Consider the following 15,074-nt stretch of genomic DNA (forward strand, 5'->3'; position numbering starts at 1 on the left):
ATGGCTCACAGAACTCAGAGAAACATTTTACTTACAGGATAACTGGTTTATTATTAACAGGTGTAACTCAGAAATAGCCAGATGGAAGAGATGCTTAGGGAGAGGTATATGGGGAGGGTACAGAGCTTCTATGCTTTCTAAGCTTGTCACTCTCCCTGAATCTTCACCTGTTTACCAATCAAGTAAACCCCTCTCCAAACCCCATCCTATTGAGTTTCTATGGAGTCTGTACTACTTAGGCATAATTGATTAAATAATTGGCAATGATTCATCCTCCAACCTTTTTCCCTTACCTGGAAGTGGGGGGTGGGTTCTGGTGGGACTGAAATTTCCTACCATCTTATCACATGGTTGGGTCCCCTGGCAACCAGCACCCATCTTTAGGTTACTTAGGTGCTTTCTAACTCACCTCATTAACTTAACAAAAGACACATTTATTGCTCTTATCATTTGGGAAATTCCAGTGGTTTTAGGAGTTCTGTGACAGAAACAGGGACAAAGACCAAATATATATTTCTTATTATAAATTACAATATCACATTTATCCCTCCAAGATGTCAGATATATGAGTTGTCTTGGACTTTCCAGAATAACAATACACCGGCTGAGAACCACTGAGTGACCTCAGTCCATGTCATGGGAGCAGAAAAATAAGTCAATCCTACCTGAATATCAAACCCACTAAATATGATATAATAAAAATGGTTATTGTTTCAAGCAACTAATTTTATAGTAGTTTTTTATGCAGCCAGAACATTCAGGCAAACGTTGCCAACAGCATCAGGAAAACCCCTGTGGACCTATCTACAACCATGGCCATGTTCTCCTCTACAACATCTCTATGAAAATCCACCTGGTCTGTGGCCTGGCCATGCAAGGATGCTTCAATCTCTATGAAAGTGTTTATTTAAATGCCAAGTGGCCCTAGTGTATTTAGGTACTTGTTTTCACATCATTAACCATTTTATAGGGATACTTGGAGTACAGAGGATACTAACAGACTAAAAGCTTCTACCCACAGGGGAAGAATCAGAAATTAAAATAAGATATTTCTGAAATTGTCATGTGAGCTGGTGAGTAAGCCTCTCTTGTGCTACATGAAACTTCAAAAATATCTTGACTGATTAACTAAAGAGAGCTAAAGACAGTTGTCAACTCTATGTCCTCTGAATGCTGATTTGTAACTTAGAATATACTTCTCCACAAATACCTAGACATGAGTCAATAATACCAATCTAATCTGTGAGCCCCATGGGCCAGGATCACAGGCTAATGAAGCGGAAGAAGAATGAAGAAAGAATTCTCTCTCTTCCCTGGGAGCAGGGCCAGTCCTGAAGAAATGTAAGAAGGTGTATCTTTGTCTTCAGTCCTCTGGTACCTTAGAATCACTTCTCGCCGGTTCCTGGGGTGCCCAAGTCACTCCCTGATGGTGAAATCACATCCAGGTCTGCCCTCAACTCCAGCAGCTTCCACTCCCATGCTCATGCTCTAATATTGTTTATCTAATTTCTTACCTCCACTCCCCCAGAAATATATTCTCACTAATACATAAATGGTCGATTCGCTCTTTCTGCCTTTATTTACATTACTGAGGTGTCAGGCTGCTTGGCTACGTTAAGTGAAAATGACCAAGAAAACCAGCCAGCAGGCAAAACAGGCCTCCTTGGCGTGTCTTCTGGCTCCTCCCCTCCTGAACCTGTGGGATCTCTCCAGCTCCTTGGAGGAGGCAGCAGCAAGGGAGTCGGTGATGGGGGTGGGAGAAAGCATTGGAATAAACTCATCTATGTTTGTGTAGTGTGTAAACTGGGAACATCACATGTAATCTTCGTCCCGGGGGTGAAGTCAACAGGGGATATAGTTCCAAGGCCAGCATCCAGCATTTAACAACCGGCTCTCTGAAGGAAAAGCCCTGATTCGTAGCCTTTGCCAAGCCCCATGGTATAAATGCTCCCCTGCATCTGACTGTAAGATAACAATGTGCCATCTCTGCACATGGAGTTGGGAAGTAATGTGCACAGGCAGCTCCAGCCACCACTGCCAGCACCTAAGGCCACCATGTCCTACTTCCAAGCCCTGGCAGCCAAGTTAAACAGGAGATGGGGTTCAATGTGGAGACCAGTTTTTGAGAGGACACTGGTCACTGAAGTCCAAAAGATACCCTTCTACCTTTGCCCATGCAGTCCAGTTCAGTTTTCTGCCCCCAAAGTCCTTTCCTCCCCGCATCTGGAACCACCTGGCTTCCAACTCATTGCTAAGAGCCACTGACCATGGTGGGTCCCTTTCTGGTCACTGTGTCCCTAGTTTGCTTTCTGCACCCAAGTCCCTGTCCTGACCCCTTGCCCATCCTCCAAATGACTCTTGGCCCCTGGCCTCTGTTCCCCAGAGACTGGAACCCCAGCACAAACCAATTCCTCTGGCCAGGGCCCTGCTCCATGCTGACTGGCATCCCCAAGGCTGATCCAGGCTGGGCTTTGCAGGGGAAGGAAAGGACTCTACCATGTCTTGAGTGTCGAAGTTTCAGGCATCCAGGCAATGTGGGAAGTCAGTTTTCTGCCTCGTAGGTGAAGATGCTGAGGCCTAGATGCAATCCCAAGGCCACACAACTTACAAGAGTCAAATTTTAAACCAGATTTGCTGAGGCTGAAGACAGGTCACGTGACCTTTACACCCACCCTATACCCACCATACTTGTGGTTTTCAGACTATTCCTCAGGAATTTATAGTCCAGAGCAGATGATTTTAAAACACTATAAATATTTCGTGCACATTTTGCACTTTAATATATCTTAAGCATTTTTATAAAACTATATAAATTAACACAACATGCAAAGTCAGGGTATTTTATACAAAATATGGGTAACTTGTGCTGCTGGATTAGTGCATGTAGACCTCAAAATAAAGTTTCCTTATTGTCTTATGAATACAGAGATTTCTAAATAAAGTTTCCTTATTATCTCATTAACATATTTACCCTCTTTGTGTAGAAAATTGTGCACATGAACAGAAGTGGGGCAAAGTCATTACATCATGGAAGTGCCAAGGTTTTGGTATTTTTTAACCAGTAAGGAAAGTTGCGTCATCTACTCCAATTGGTTAGGGAAAACTGAACATAAAAAAATGGACCACTATTTACACTCTTTGTGTTTCATGCTCTCACCACTTACGTCTGAAATATATTTTTACTCTGTTTCCTCGAACATCTTTTCATCATAGTCTAAACAGTACTGCCCTTTTGTTAAAATCGTGTATCCCTGCCTGGCTAACATATTTATATTTTTGTGAGCTTATTGTCTGTTTTCACAATTCTGCCCCCCGCCATCACCACCTTCCGAATGTAGGCTCCAGGAAGGAAGGGACTTTGTTCCTGTTCATTACTACATCCAGGGCATCGAGACCACTGCCCAGAATATAGCAGGTGCTCAACAAAAGTTTTGGAATGCATAGATACATAGATAAACAACGAACAAATGAAAATGAATTCGACTGCTCTGAGATTTTGAGTGACTATACGACAGAGACAGGTACTAAGATGTATGAGAGTTTTTCTAATGATATTGCCACACATCTCATAATGTTAGAGCATAAACTTGAAAAGTGTTTTCTACAATACAGTTGTGATTTTATACCAGCTAAAGAACCCATTCATCAACTCCCTCCAGCTTGTATATTTACTAATTAAGGAACGTGGGCAGTTCCTAGAGAGAGTAATTCAACTTTGGAACAAAAATATCTTTCCACTTTCCTTTCAAACCTCTGGAAGAGTTGCATTTAAGAGAATACTGAGGTCATAAGGCCAGCTTTCAGGAATTAATATGTGCAACTAACATCTGTGTGAATCAGGAATTTTTCTCCACTATTATGTGACCTAGCAAAATACAGACATAAATGGAATGTTGAGACTGATCTAAGACCGCAAACCTTAGCCAAAAAAGCTGATTTCAAAAGCTATGTTAATCTAAAAAGCCTCATTTTTATTACTAGCTAATTTCAAACATTATACATATGAACTTATAAAATCAATTCACTCCAATCAAACAAACGTTATCTGTTTTATGTCAGGGTTCTTTTAGCATTTGAGGGAAATAAAGGATTCCACTGCTAAAATAAATTAAAATGTGAAAACAATGACCCTGCCCTGCAGTGTCCTTTCTCCCGAACCACAGCTGTCACCTGCCCTAGGAGGCTTGGGTGGCGTTTGAAGTGGTCCCTTGCCTACTGAAGCCCCCTCATGGCACAGCACTGAAGTCCAGCTTCATAGACAGGACCAGTGTCCAGCCCTCTTCTGTGGCTCTAACCCACAGTTGTTAGAGCAGGATGAAGGCCACAGTGGTGAAGCCAGAGGGAACTGGCTTTACTCCGTCTCTGCCACTTACCAATGGTGAGGAAGCAACCTAACTTCTCAAGCATCTATTCCTTCATCTGGAAAAATAATAATGTCAGTTTCATAGGAGTGTGAGAATTAAACAAATATTGTGGGCAAAGCTTTAGAACAGAACTGCAGTGATATTAAATTACATTTATTATTTTTGTTATCATCATGTTTTAGTTCTTAGGTTCAGTCCACGTACATGAGGCCCCTTTCTTCATGGCTACTTGACAGATGTGTTCAAAAAACTCCAAGGAAATAATAATGAATTGTAACTAAACAGAAAAATATAAAGGCTTATGTAATGGATTGCAGTGCTATTATTTGTCATTTTGCGTCTGATGAGCACATTTTTCCTGAAGGATGCTATTCAGCCTTCAGGTGGAGGGGAAGGGCCTAACCCTGCAAACCATTATCCCTGATGCACATCTCATCCCCACCACCGTCCCTCACTGCTTATCTGTGGACTGTTTGAAGCAGTAAAGCAAAAACATTCAAATGTTCCTAACTTAAACACGCATCCATAAGCATCTATATCCTGAGATGGGGAGGAGCTTAGAAAGGTACTGTGCCCCAGCCCTGCCTCCTAGGAAGCATACTGGAGAGGATTTTCTGGGCTTCCTAGGTACCGAGAGGACTTCTTTGAATGGAGAGTAGTATGGCTGAGCCAGGGAATGCCCCTGGAAGCCTCCCCAGGGGACGACACTCTATGATCCAGCCTCAAGAAACCAGGGCTGGGGGTTCCCTGGCAAGAGCCAGGCCCACTCCTTCCCACCACCCACCACTGAGCTCGAGCTGCTGGGATGTGGCACAGGGAGATGCACCTACTCCCCTCCCCTCCATGGGGCTCCTGCACCAGGACCTCTCTGCCCTCATGCTGTGGTGAGCCCGGGCCACTCCCTTTACAGGAATCCCCGCTTCCCCTGCCCAGGCTCCTGCCCTGGTCCTTCTCAGATCACTGCTGCCTGTCAGCACCCTGACCCAACCCTGTTGCCCACAGAATCACTGCCTCTGAGAAGAAAAAGCTGAGAAAGAAGCTAAGAGGCCTTTGAAAACCCCTTGACTCCTCCCACTGAGTGGGGACACATCCACTCACATCCTCAGCCTTAACCTGTTGTGTGCCTACCACGCTCAGGCTCTGTGCTAGGCACTGGACATTTGAAAAATGAACAAAGCAGGGCACCTGGGTTAACTCATTCACAGGGTAGGAGGGATATGGAGTACAGAATAAGAGGGAAGCTTAGGGGCTGGGGAGGCTACCTGACCCAGCTGGAATACTGCCCAGGCCAGGCAACTTGGGAAGAAGACTCTGGAACGGAGTTATCAGGAAGGGTTCTATAAGGAGTTCCCCTGTGATTAACATCTGTGGAAGGGAGAGGACAGAAGTGAGTTGAGTAGAGAGAGAAACTGAGTCATAACACAGTGACAAAGGCCCAATGACAGCCTCAACCAACACCGTGAGGACCTCTGGAGTTAAAATAACACAGCGGAGTTTCCCCAATATCCAGACCTTTATGCTTCTGCATCAACCAATCATTGAATTGAGCCAAAGGGCATGGCCTTGGACACACCAGTTCCCAAACTCCTGTGTATATAGCCCCCTTCATTCTGGACCATCTCGCAGGACCACTACTCTGCAGAACACATTTTAGGTCTCCAGTCCAAATGCCCCAATCTCAGACATCATCTGTGTCATTAACTACATAGGTTTGGGAATGCAGCTAGCTGAGGTGCAGCTGCCACTGAGGCCAAGTCATGGAAAGCTGTGTGCCCCAGGTGTGGCCTTAGCTACCCAAGACCGGGAGTCCCAGCTCCACTTCCACACTCAATCAGCCACAAGCTTAGAGGTAGGGCTTCCCCAGGAACATTGCTGTATTAGCCAAGATGCTTTCAGGTGACAAGGATAGAACCTCTACTCAAATTGGTTCAAGAAGAAAAGTAGGGTGAGGATTTTAATGGCTTATATAATTGAAAAGTCCAGGGATATATCTAGCTTCAGGAAAAGCTGGATCCAGGGCTTTACTCCCTTTCCATCTCTCAGCTCTGCTTTCCCCTGTGTTAGCTGCATTCTTTTGCATGTTCTTTCTTTGTAGTGCCACTTGGAAGCTCCAGCCTTACATTCTGCCATCTTAATAATCCCCGTTAATAAATATGCAGCTTCTACTGTTTCATATGAAATCCTGGATTTGTACCTCATTGGCTTGGTGGATGTCACCTACCCAACCCTCTACCAATCTCTGTGGTCAGAGGAGTAGAACAGAAGATTGTCTGGGTCTTCGACACATGCTGGGGAAGGAGGGTGTCACTGTTTCCAAATTACATGGGGTGGCAGTAGGTAGAGAAATGGTTCCCCAAAGAAAACCAGGATCCAGCCTCAGAGGGGAAATGGATACTGGATTTACAACACCCTTTGCTGACACAGCTTGTAGGGCCTCTGTTGGACTCCGCCCTCACTTTGTAGCCTGGCAGAAGTGGTAGAAAAAGCCCTGAACTGGACCCTCATCCTTTGGTACCATGTCCAGTGTGGCTAACCCCTACATCTTATGTCCCTTACAGCCAATCTGGTCATCTGTCCTGTTCCATTAAAGAAACACCCAAGTTGGAGATGGGCAGGGGCTGTCCGCATAATGACCACAAGATCCCTTCCAGCTTCCTGTCTGGGCAATTTACTAGCAAGTCTCCATGGAATGGATTTGGCAGTGGGGTTGTGAGAGAGAGCCAAAAAGAGGGAGAAAAGTAAATGCAGTAAAAGCCTAAAAACCTGTGTTAATCATTAATTTCAACTTCCTCTGCAATCCATCCTCTCTGACAGGGATGAAAGCCAGCTGACTGAAGTTTCACACACTCATAGATGATGTGGGGCCGAAAGAGGACCTTTGAGATATCCTGCTCAACCATCTACCCAGCACATGGAATCCCCTCAGCAGGCTTCCTGATGGGGACTTGTACACTTCCAGCTTTGGAGGGCTCACCACCACACAAAGCAACTTTTTGATAGCAGCTTATCTTGAGCCAACAGCTACCACCCAGAAACTTCTACTACTGATCTTTAATCTGCCCCAGGGGAACCCCAAGGTCTAAGCCCCCTAGGCTTTCACCACTGTTCCCCACCCTACCTCTGCACAGGTGCTACTGTGACAGAAATAAAGAGTGGGAGTCAGGCAGACACTTGTGAATGACATCAGGTTTTTTTTTTTTTTTTTTTTTTGACATCAGGCTTTTTAACCGTGGCCCTGGGCCTTCCAGAAAGACTGATCACAGACCAGGCCCCAGAACAGACCTTTGGCTTTTCCCCACCTTCTAGTCACTGCTGACAGTTTGCATTTTGATTGGCCTCTTGGAATCCGATTCTACTCTGAGTTTCCAACTCGACTTCAGCTGCTGTTGGCTCTCCTCTGACATCACTGGACATGACCCTGCCTTGTTCTGCAGCTACAGAGCCTCCTGATCATTCTCTGCTACAGTGGGGAGCAGACTTCTCTGCTGTCTGACTACAGGGCTTCCTCTGGCTCATTCATGTCTGTGTGAATCTGAAGGCTCCTGTTCTTCTGGACAGACACATCCATGCCAGGACATGTGGCTTGGTGAGTGGAAAGTGAGTGGGACCTTAGAGCTCCCATATGCTTTGTCCTTTGGCAAGGGACAACTTGCACAGCGGTGAGTAGTAGCCCTGACTGGCATCTCCCTGAATGGCACTGACCACACAAGGGCCCAGTGCCACAGGCTTTCCCCACAGGACAAACCAGAATCCAGAGCTGATCTCCCCACTGCCTTTAGTCCACATCACTGTCTGACTCACCCCAAACCTGGGGATCCTGAGGGAAAAATCATGTCAATTATTCACTCTGCCCAATAAACACTTACCAAACTGAAAGATGAGTGAAAAGAAGGAAAAAAGAAGAAACTCACACTCCTGGACAGCAGAACCTTGGACAGGGGAGGGTTTGCAGCTAATGACGTCAGCTCCACTTCTTCAGCAAGCATCCCTTCACTCCAGTCTTCCATCAAAACCCCTTATTTCCTTCAGACCAAGGGACACATGTAGAAAGTAAGGGGATGGAAAAAGATATTCCATGCAAATGGAAGTCAAAAGAAACCTGGAGCAGCAATACTCATATCAGACAAATTACACTGTAAAGTAAAGACTGTTACAAGAGACAAGGAAGGACACTGCATAATGATCAAGGGATCCATCCAAGAAGAACACATAACAGTTGTAAATATCTATGCACCCAACAAAGGAGGACCTCAATACATAAGGCAAATACTAACAGCCATAAATGGGGACATTGACAGTAACACAATAAAAGTAGGAGACTATAACACCCCACTTACATCAATGGACAGATCATCCAAACAGAAAATAAATAAGGAAACACAAGCTTTAAATGACACATTAGACCATCTCGACTTAATTGATATTTATGGGACATTTCACCCCAAAACGACAGAATACACTTTCTTCTCAGGTGCACATGGAACATTCTCCAGGGTAGATCACTTCTTGGGTCACAAATCAAACCTTGGAAAATTCAAGAAAATTGAAATCATATCAAGCACTTTCCCTGACCACAATGCCATGAGACTAAATATCAATTACAGAAGAAAAACTGTAAAAAATACAAACACATGGAGACTAAACAATAGACTGTTAAACAACCAAGAAATCACTGAAAAAATCAAAGAGGAAGTCAAAAAATATCTACAAACAAATGACAATGAAAACACAACAACCCAAAATCTATGGGATGCAGCAAAAGCAGTTCTAAGAGGGAAGTTTACAACAATACAGTCCTACTTCAAGAAACAAGAAAATGATCAAATAAACAACCTAACCTTACACCGAAAACAATTCGAGAAAGAAGAACAAACAAACCCCAAAGTGAGCAGAAGGAAAGAACTCATAAAGCTCAGATCAGAAATAAATGAAAAAGAAAGGAAGGAAACAATAGTAAAGATCAATGAAACTAAAAGCTGGTTCTTTGAGAAGATAAACAAAATGGATGAACCATTAGCCAAACTCCTCAGGAGAAAAAGGGAGAAGATGCAAATCAACAGAAATAGAAATGAAAAAGGAGAAGTAACAACAGACACTGCAGAAATACAAAAGATTATGAGTGGCTACTACAAGCAACTGTATGCCAATAAATTGGATAACCTGGAAGAAATGGATAAATTCTTAGAAAAGTACAATCCTCCAAGAGTGAACCAGGAAGAAATACCAGATATGAACAGACCAATCACAAGTACAGAAACTGAGACTGTGATTCAAAATCTCCCAATAAACAAAAGCCCAGGGCCAGATGGATTCGCAGGTGAATTCTATCAAACATTTAGAGAAGAGCAAACACCTATCCTTCTCAAACTCTTCCAAAATTGAGCAGAAGGAGGAACACTCCCAACTCATCCTACGAGGCCACCATCACCCTGATACCAAAACCTGGCAAAGATGTCACACACAAAAAAAAAAAAAAAATGACAAGCCAGTATCACTGATGAATATAGATGCAAAAATCCTCAACAAAATACGAGCTAACAGAATCCAGCAGCACATTAAAAAGATCATACACCATGATCAAGTGGGTTTATCCCTGAGGTGCAAGGATTCTTAATATATGCAAATCAATCAATGTGATACATCATATCAACAAATTGAAGGACAAAAACCATATGATCATCTCAATAGATGCAGCAAAAGCTTTCAACAAAATTCAACATCCATTTGTGATAAAAACTCTCCAGAAAATGGGCATAGAAAGAAATTACCTCAGCACAATAAAAGCCATATATGAGAAACCAAAAACCAATATTGTTCTAAATGGTGAAAAACTGAAAGCATTCCCTCTAAGAACAGAACAAGACAAGGGTGCCCACTCTCACCATTAGTATTCAACATAGTTTTGGAAGTTTTAGCCACAGCAATCAGAGAAGAAAATGAAATAAAAGGAATCCAAACTGGAAAAGAAGAAGTAAAACTGTCACTCTTTGCAGTTGACATGATATTATACAGAGAAACCCTAAAGATTCTACCAGAAAACTGCTAGCACTAATTGATGAATTTAGTAAAGTAGTAGGATATAAAATTAATGCACAGAAATCTCTTGCATTCCTATACACTAACAACAAAAAAGCAGACAGAGAAATTAAGGAAACTCTCCCATTCAGCAATGCAACAAAAAGAATAAAATATCTAGCAAAAAACCTGCCTAAGGAGGCAAAAGACCTGTATGCAGAAAACTAGAAGACACTGATGAAAGAAACCACAGACTGTACAAACAGATGGAGAGACATACCATGTTCTTGGATTGGAAGAATCAATACTGTGAGAATGACTATTCTACCCAAAGCAATTTACAGATTCAACACAATCCCTATCAAATTACCAATGGCATTTTTCACAGAACTAGAACAAGAAATCTTACAATTTGTATGGAAATACAAAAGACCCCAAATAGCGAAAGCAATCTTGAGAAGGAAAGATGCAGTTGGTGGAATTAGGCTTCCTGACTTCAAACTATACTACAAGGCTACAGTGATCAAGACACTAAGGTACTGGCACAAAAATAGAAAGGAAGATCAATGGAACAGAATAGAGTACCTAGGGGTAAACCCACACACATATGGGCACCTTATCTTTGACAAAGGAGGCAAGAATATACAATGGAAGAAAGACAGCATCTTCAATAAGTGGTGCTGGGAACATTGGACAGCAACATGTAAAGGAAGGAAAGTAGAACACTTCCTAACACCATACACAAAAATAAACTCCAAATGGATTAAAGACCTACATGTAAGGCCAGACACTATCAAACTCCTAGAGGAAAACATAGGCAGAACACTCTATGACATCCATCAAAGCAACATCCTTTTTGACCCACCTCCTAGAATAATGCAAATAAAATCAAGAATAAACCAATGGGAACTAATAAAACTTAAAAGCTTTTGCACAGCAAAAGAAACCATAAACAAGACAAGAAGACAACCCTCAGAATGGGAGAAAATACTTGCCAATGAAGCAACGGACAAAGGATTAATCTCCAAAATATATAAGGAGTTCATGCAGCTTAACACCAAAAAAGCAAATAACCCAATCCACAAATGGGCAGAAGACCTAAATAGACATTTTTCCAAAGAAGACATACAGATGGCCAACAAACACATGAAAAGATGCTCAACATCACTCATCATTAGAGAAATGCAAGTCAAAGCCACAATGAGGTATCACCTCACACTGATCAGAATGGCCATTATCAAAAAATCTAGAAACAATAAATATTGGAGAGGGTGTGGAGAAAAGCGAACTCTCCTGCACTGCTGGTGGGATTGTAAGTTGGTACAGACCTTCTGGAAAACAGTTTGGAGCTTCCTTAAAAAACTAAAAATGGAACTACCGTGTGACCCAGTAATTCCTCTACTGGGCACATACCCAGAGAAAACCATAATCCAAAAAGAAACAGGTTTCGTAATGTTCATTGCAGCACTATTTCCAATAGCCAGGACATGGAAGCAACCTAAATGCCCATCAACAGATGAATGGATAAAGAAGATGTGGCACATATATACAATGGAATATTACTCAACCATAAGAAGGAATGAAATGGAGCTGTATGTAATGAGGTGGATAGACCTAGAGTCTGTCATACAGAGCGAAGTAAGCCAGAAAGAGAAAAACAAATACCTTATGCTAACTCATATATATGGAATCTGAAGAAATGGTACTGATGAATCCAGTGACAGGGCAAGAGTGGAGATGCAGATGTAGAGAATGGATTTGAGGACCCAGGGCTCGCGTGGGGGCTGGCAGGCTAAGGGGAAGCTGGGCTGAAGTGAGAGAGTAGCATAGACATAGATACACTACCAAATATAAAACAGACAGCTAGCGGGAAGTTGCTGTATAACAAAGAGAGATCAATTCAATGATGGGTGATACCTTAGAGGGCCAGGACAGGGAGGGTGGGAGGGAATCGCTTGATGGAGGGGATATGGGGTATATGTATAAATACAGCTGATTCACTTTGGTGTACCTCAAAAACTGATACAAGAGTGTAAAGCAATTATATTCCAATAAAGAGCTTTAAAAAAAAAAACCTTATTTAAGGAGTTCCTGTCCAGCGCTCTTTGCTTCTGCCTTGATGAGCAGTTAATTCAATCTGGGATGTTACTGGTGATGAGAAAGCAAAGAAGAGCCCTCCTTTCTGATGGAGAAGATACTCTTCCTTTGCAGATTTTCCCTTTCTCCTGCTGACCCAGAAGCACCCTTGGCCCCAACGGCACAGACAGCTCCTCAAATAAGAATGAATGGCCACTTCCAGGGAATCAATGAGCCCAGGGAAAAGCCCTGGGAGGCAAGCAGGCATCTCAGCCCCATGACATGGGTCAGACACACTTTAGTGCCTACGCTGCTGACAGCACCTCCCGCGGCCCTCTGGACCTGACTCCTGACCTCTGCTGCCCTCCCCACCACCCACCATGCCCCTGGCAGAGCACACAGCAGAAGGACCCAGTCACGCAGCTCACAGTGTTAGCTGTGCACTGAATTATACCGCCGAGGGGCAAGCAGAATGGATGGGGAGGCTGACAGGCCCAGAGACCCCAGAGCAATTTCACTTGGTTTTGATTCATGGCTTGTCAGCATGCTAACCAAATATTCCATTTTCATTTTCGCCATCCTCTCTCTCCCATTGACTGGCATCATAATTGAAAACTCTGGCGTGAAGGGCCAGGGCCACCTGTCTGCAGGGCCCTCAATTCCACCTGCTCAGAATGTCTTGCGCCTGAAAGAAGGGGACAGAGGGGAAAATCAGCAAACAGATGGTGTGGGGATTAGATTCACATGGGCCGCCCTCCGACGACTCTGTTATCTCAGCTTGAGCAACCCAGGACTCTCCTGCCCTCACTCTCTGCCTTTTGAGCTTATTCCTGCTTGTTTGCTCAACTATAAAAAGGATGCAGGACCAGAAAGGTGGGCTGAGTTTGCAATCACTCTTTCCCTCCTTGTTTGAAGGCCTGCCAAGAGGCAAGCTGGCCAGAGGACAGTTTTACAATAAAGGGGCAATCCAGCTTGGGGGAATTTTTAAATTTTCCTTTTCTCAAGTAAGTAGCTCTTAAAGGCTAGCCCAAATAATAATATCTAACATTTATTGAGCCCTTACAACATGCCAGGAGCTGTTTTAAGAATCTTACAAAAATTAACTCATTTTATCTTGGTAAGAATGCTATGTGCTAGGTACTATTGTTACTTACCCTCACTCCATAGAAGGGAAGCTGAGATCAAGGGATGCTAAGAAGCTGGCTTGAGGTCAAACTGTTAAGAACTGCTAAAGAACAGAATTTCAACAGACCTGCCCATCTTAACTTGTATGTCACGCTTCCCTGAGCTCAAACATTGAGACCTAAAATAAACACGTAGATAGATAGATGATAGAAAGAGATAAATTGGATAGGTAGATAGATGGATGATAGATAGATGATAGATAGATAGATAGATAGATAGATAGATAGATAGATAGATAGATAGATGATAGATAGATGATAGATAGATGCATAGAGAAAATAGATACAGACATATATAATAGCAAGCTAGCTAGATGATATTTTTATTGGTAGTAAATACAAGAGTCTCTACCAGTAGAGTGAAGGCTGAGGATGGTGCAAGAATCCCTGTTGTCCTTGTCTGTTGGAGGTAGAGAGTTTCAGCTACCTCAGTTCTAGGGTCCAGTTCAAAAGGGTGGGGAAGGAAGAGAAAGGGCTGAGGTTCTGAGTCTGTGTGGTCAGAATGTAGTATATCTGTAGAAGCAGGAGCAGTCCAGACCCTCTGAGCTCCCTGACCATTGTACCGTGACCTCACCAGGTCAGCAACTGACATAGGAGTGAAGCTCAGTCTGGATGAGCCTGGGCTGGAGAACTGAGGAGCCTGACCCAAGGACAGTGACCCACTAAATATCACCTGGACAAGTCAGAACTCCACCCAGCAGGGCACTCTGGGCTGGAGTGGGAGTAGATGACTGGAGGGCAGAGTGGAAATCTGAGGCAGGACCAGCCTTGGGGACCCTGTGCATTTGACTGGGGCTCTGAGGGCACAAGATACCACTCCCAGTGCAACAAATGTTACTGCAGACAGACCTACAATTGAGCTCCTGGAGGACCCCAGGGCAGGAATCCCAAACCAGTATTTTTATCAGGTACCCCAGATGGTTCTGGTCATCAGACAGATATGGGGACTTCAGAGGTAAAATCCTGAAGATCTGAAAGAGCTCCATTCTCATTTTTGCCAGTCCCCAGCCTGCCTGCCCCAGCCATGTTTTCTGCCACTAAGAGGTGACTGCCCTACCAGCTCCCTCCTTGCCCACCTAGACAGACTGACTGCTCACTCTCTTGGTTCAGGTCTATAATAATTGGTTTCCCCAGAATCCTGAATCCAGCAAGGTTAAAATTTGAAATATTCGCTTTCTGCCACAATCCTACAGCCTGACCCACATTCTGCCCTCAACTCTTAGAATGTCATGACACATGATTAGCTCCCACCTGTCTCTACCTGCCCCACTCCCCTGCTGCCTAGATGCTGTGGCCAGACACAGATGCCACCCACTGCTGGCTCACAGACAGAAGAGGAGTTTTTCTCTGTGCCTGTTTTAAGGACCATGCCCCAAGTTGCATTAGTGTGTACTAGCTGTAATTGCTGCTATAACAAATTCCCATGCACTTACTG

Source organism: Hippopotamus amphibius, chromosome 6 (assembly GCF_030028045.1).
Source record: "Hippopotamus amphibius kiboko isolate mHipAmp2 chromosome 6, mHipAmp2.hap2, whole genome shotgun sequence".
NCBI classification, from domain to species: Eukaryota; Metazoa; Chordata; class Mammalia; order Artiodactyla; family Hippopotamidae; genus Hippopotamus; species Hippopotamus amphibius.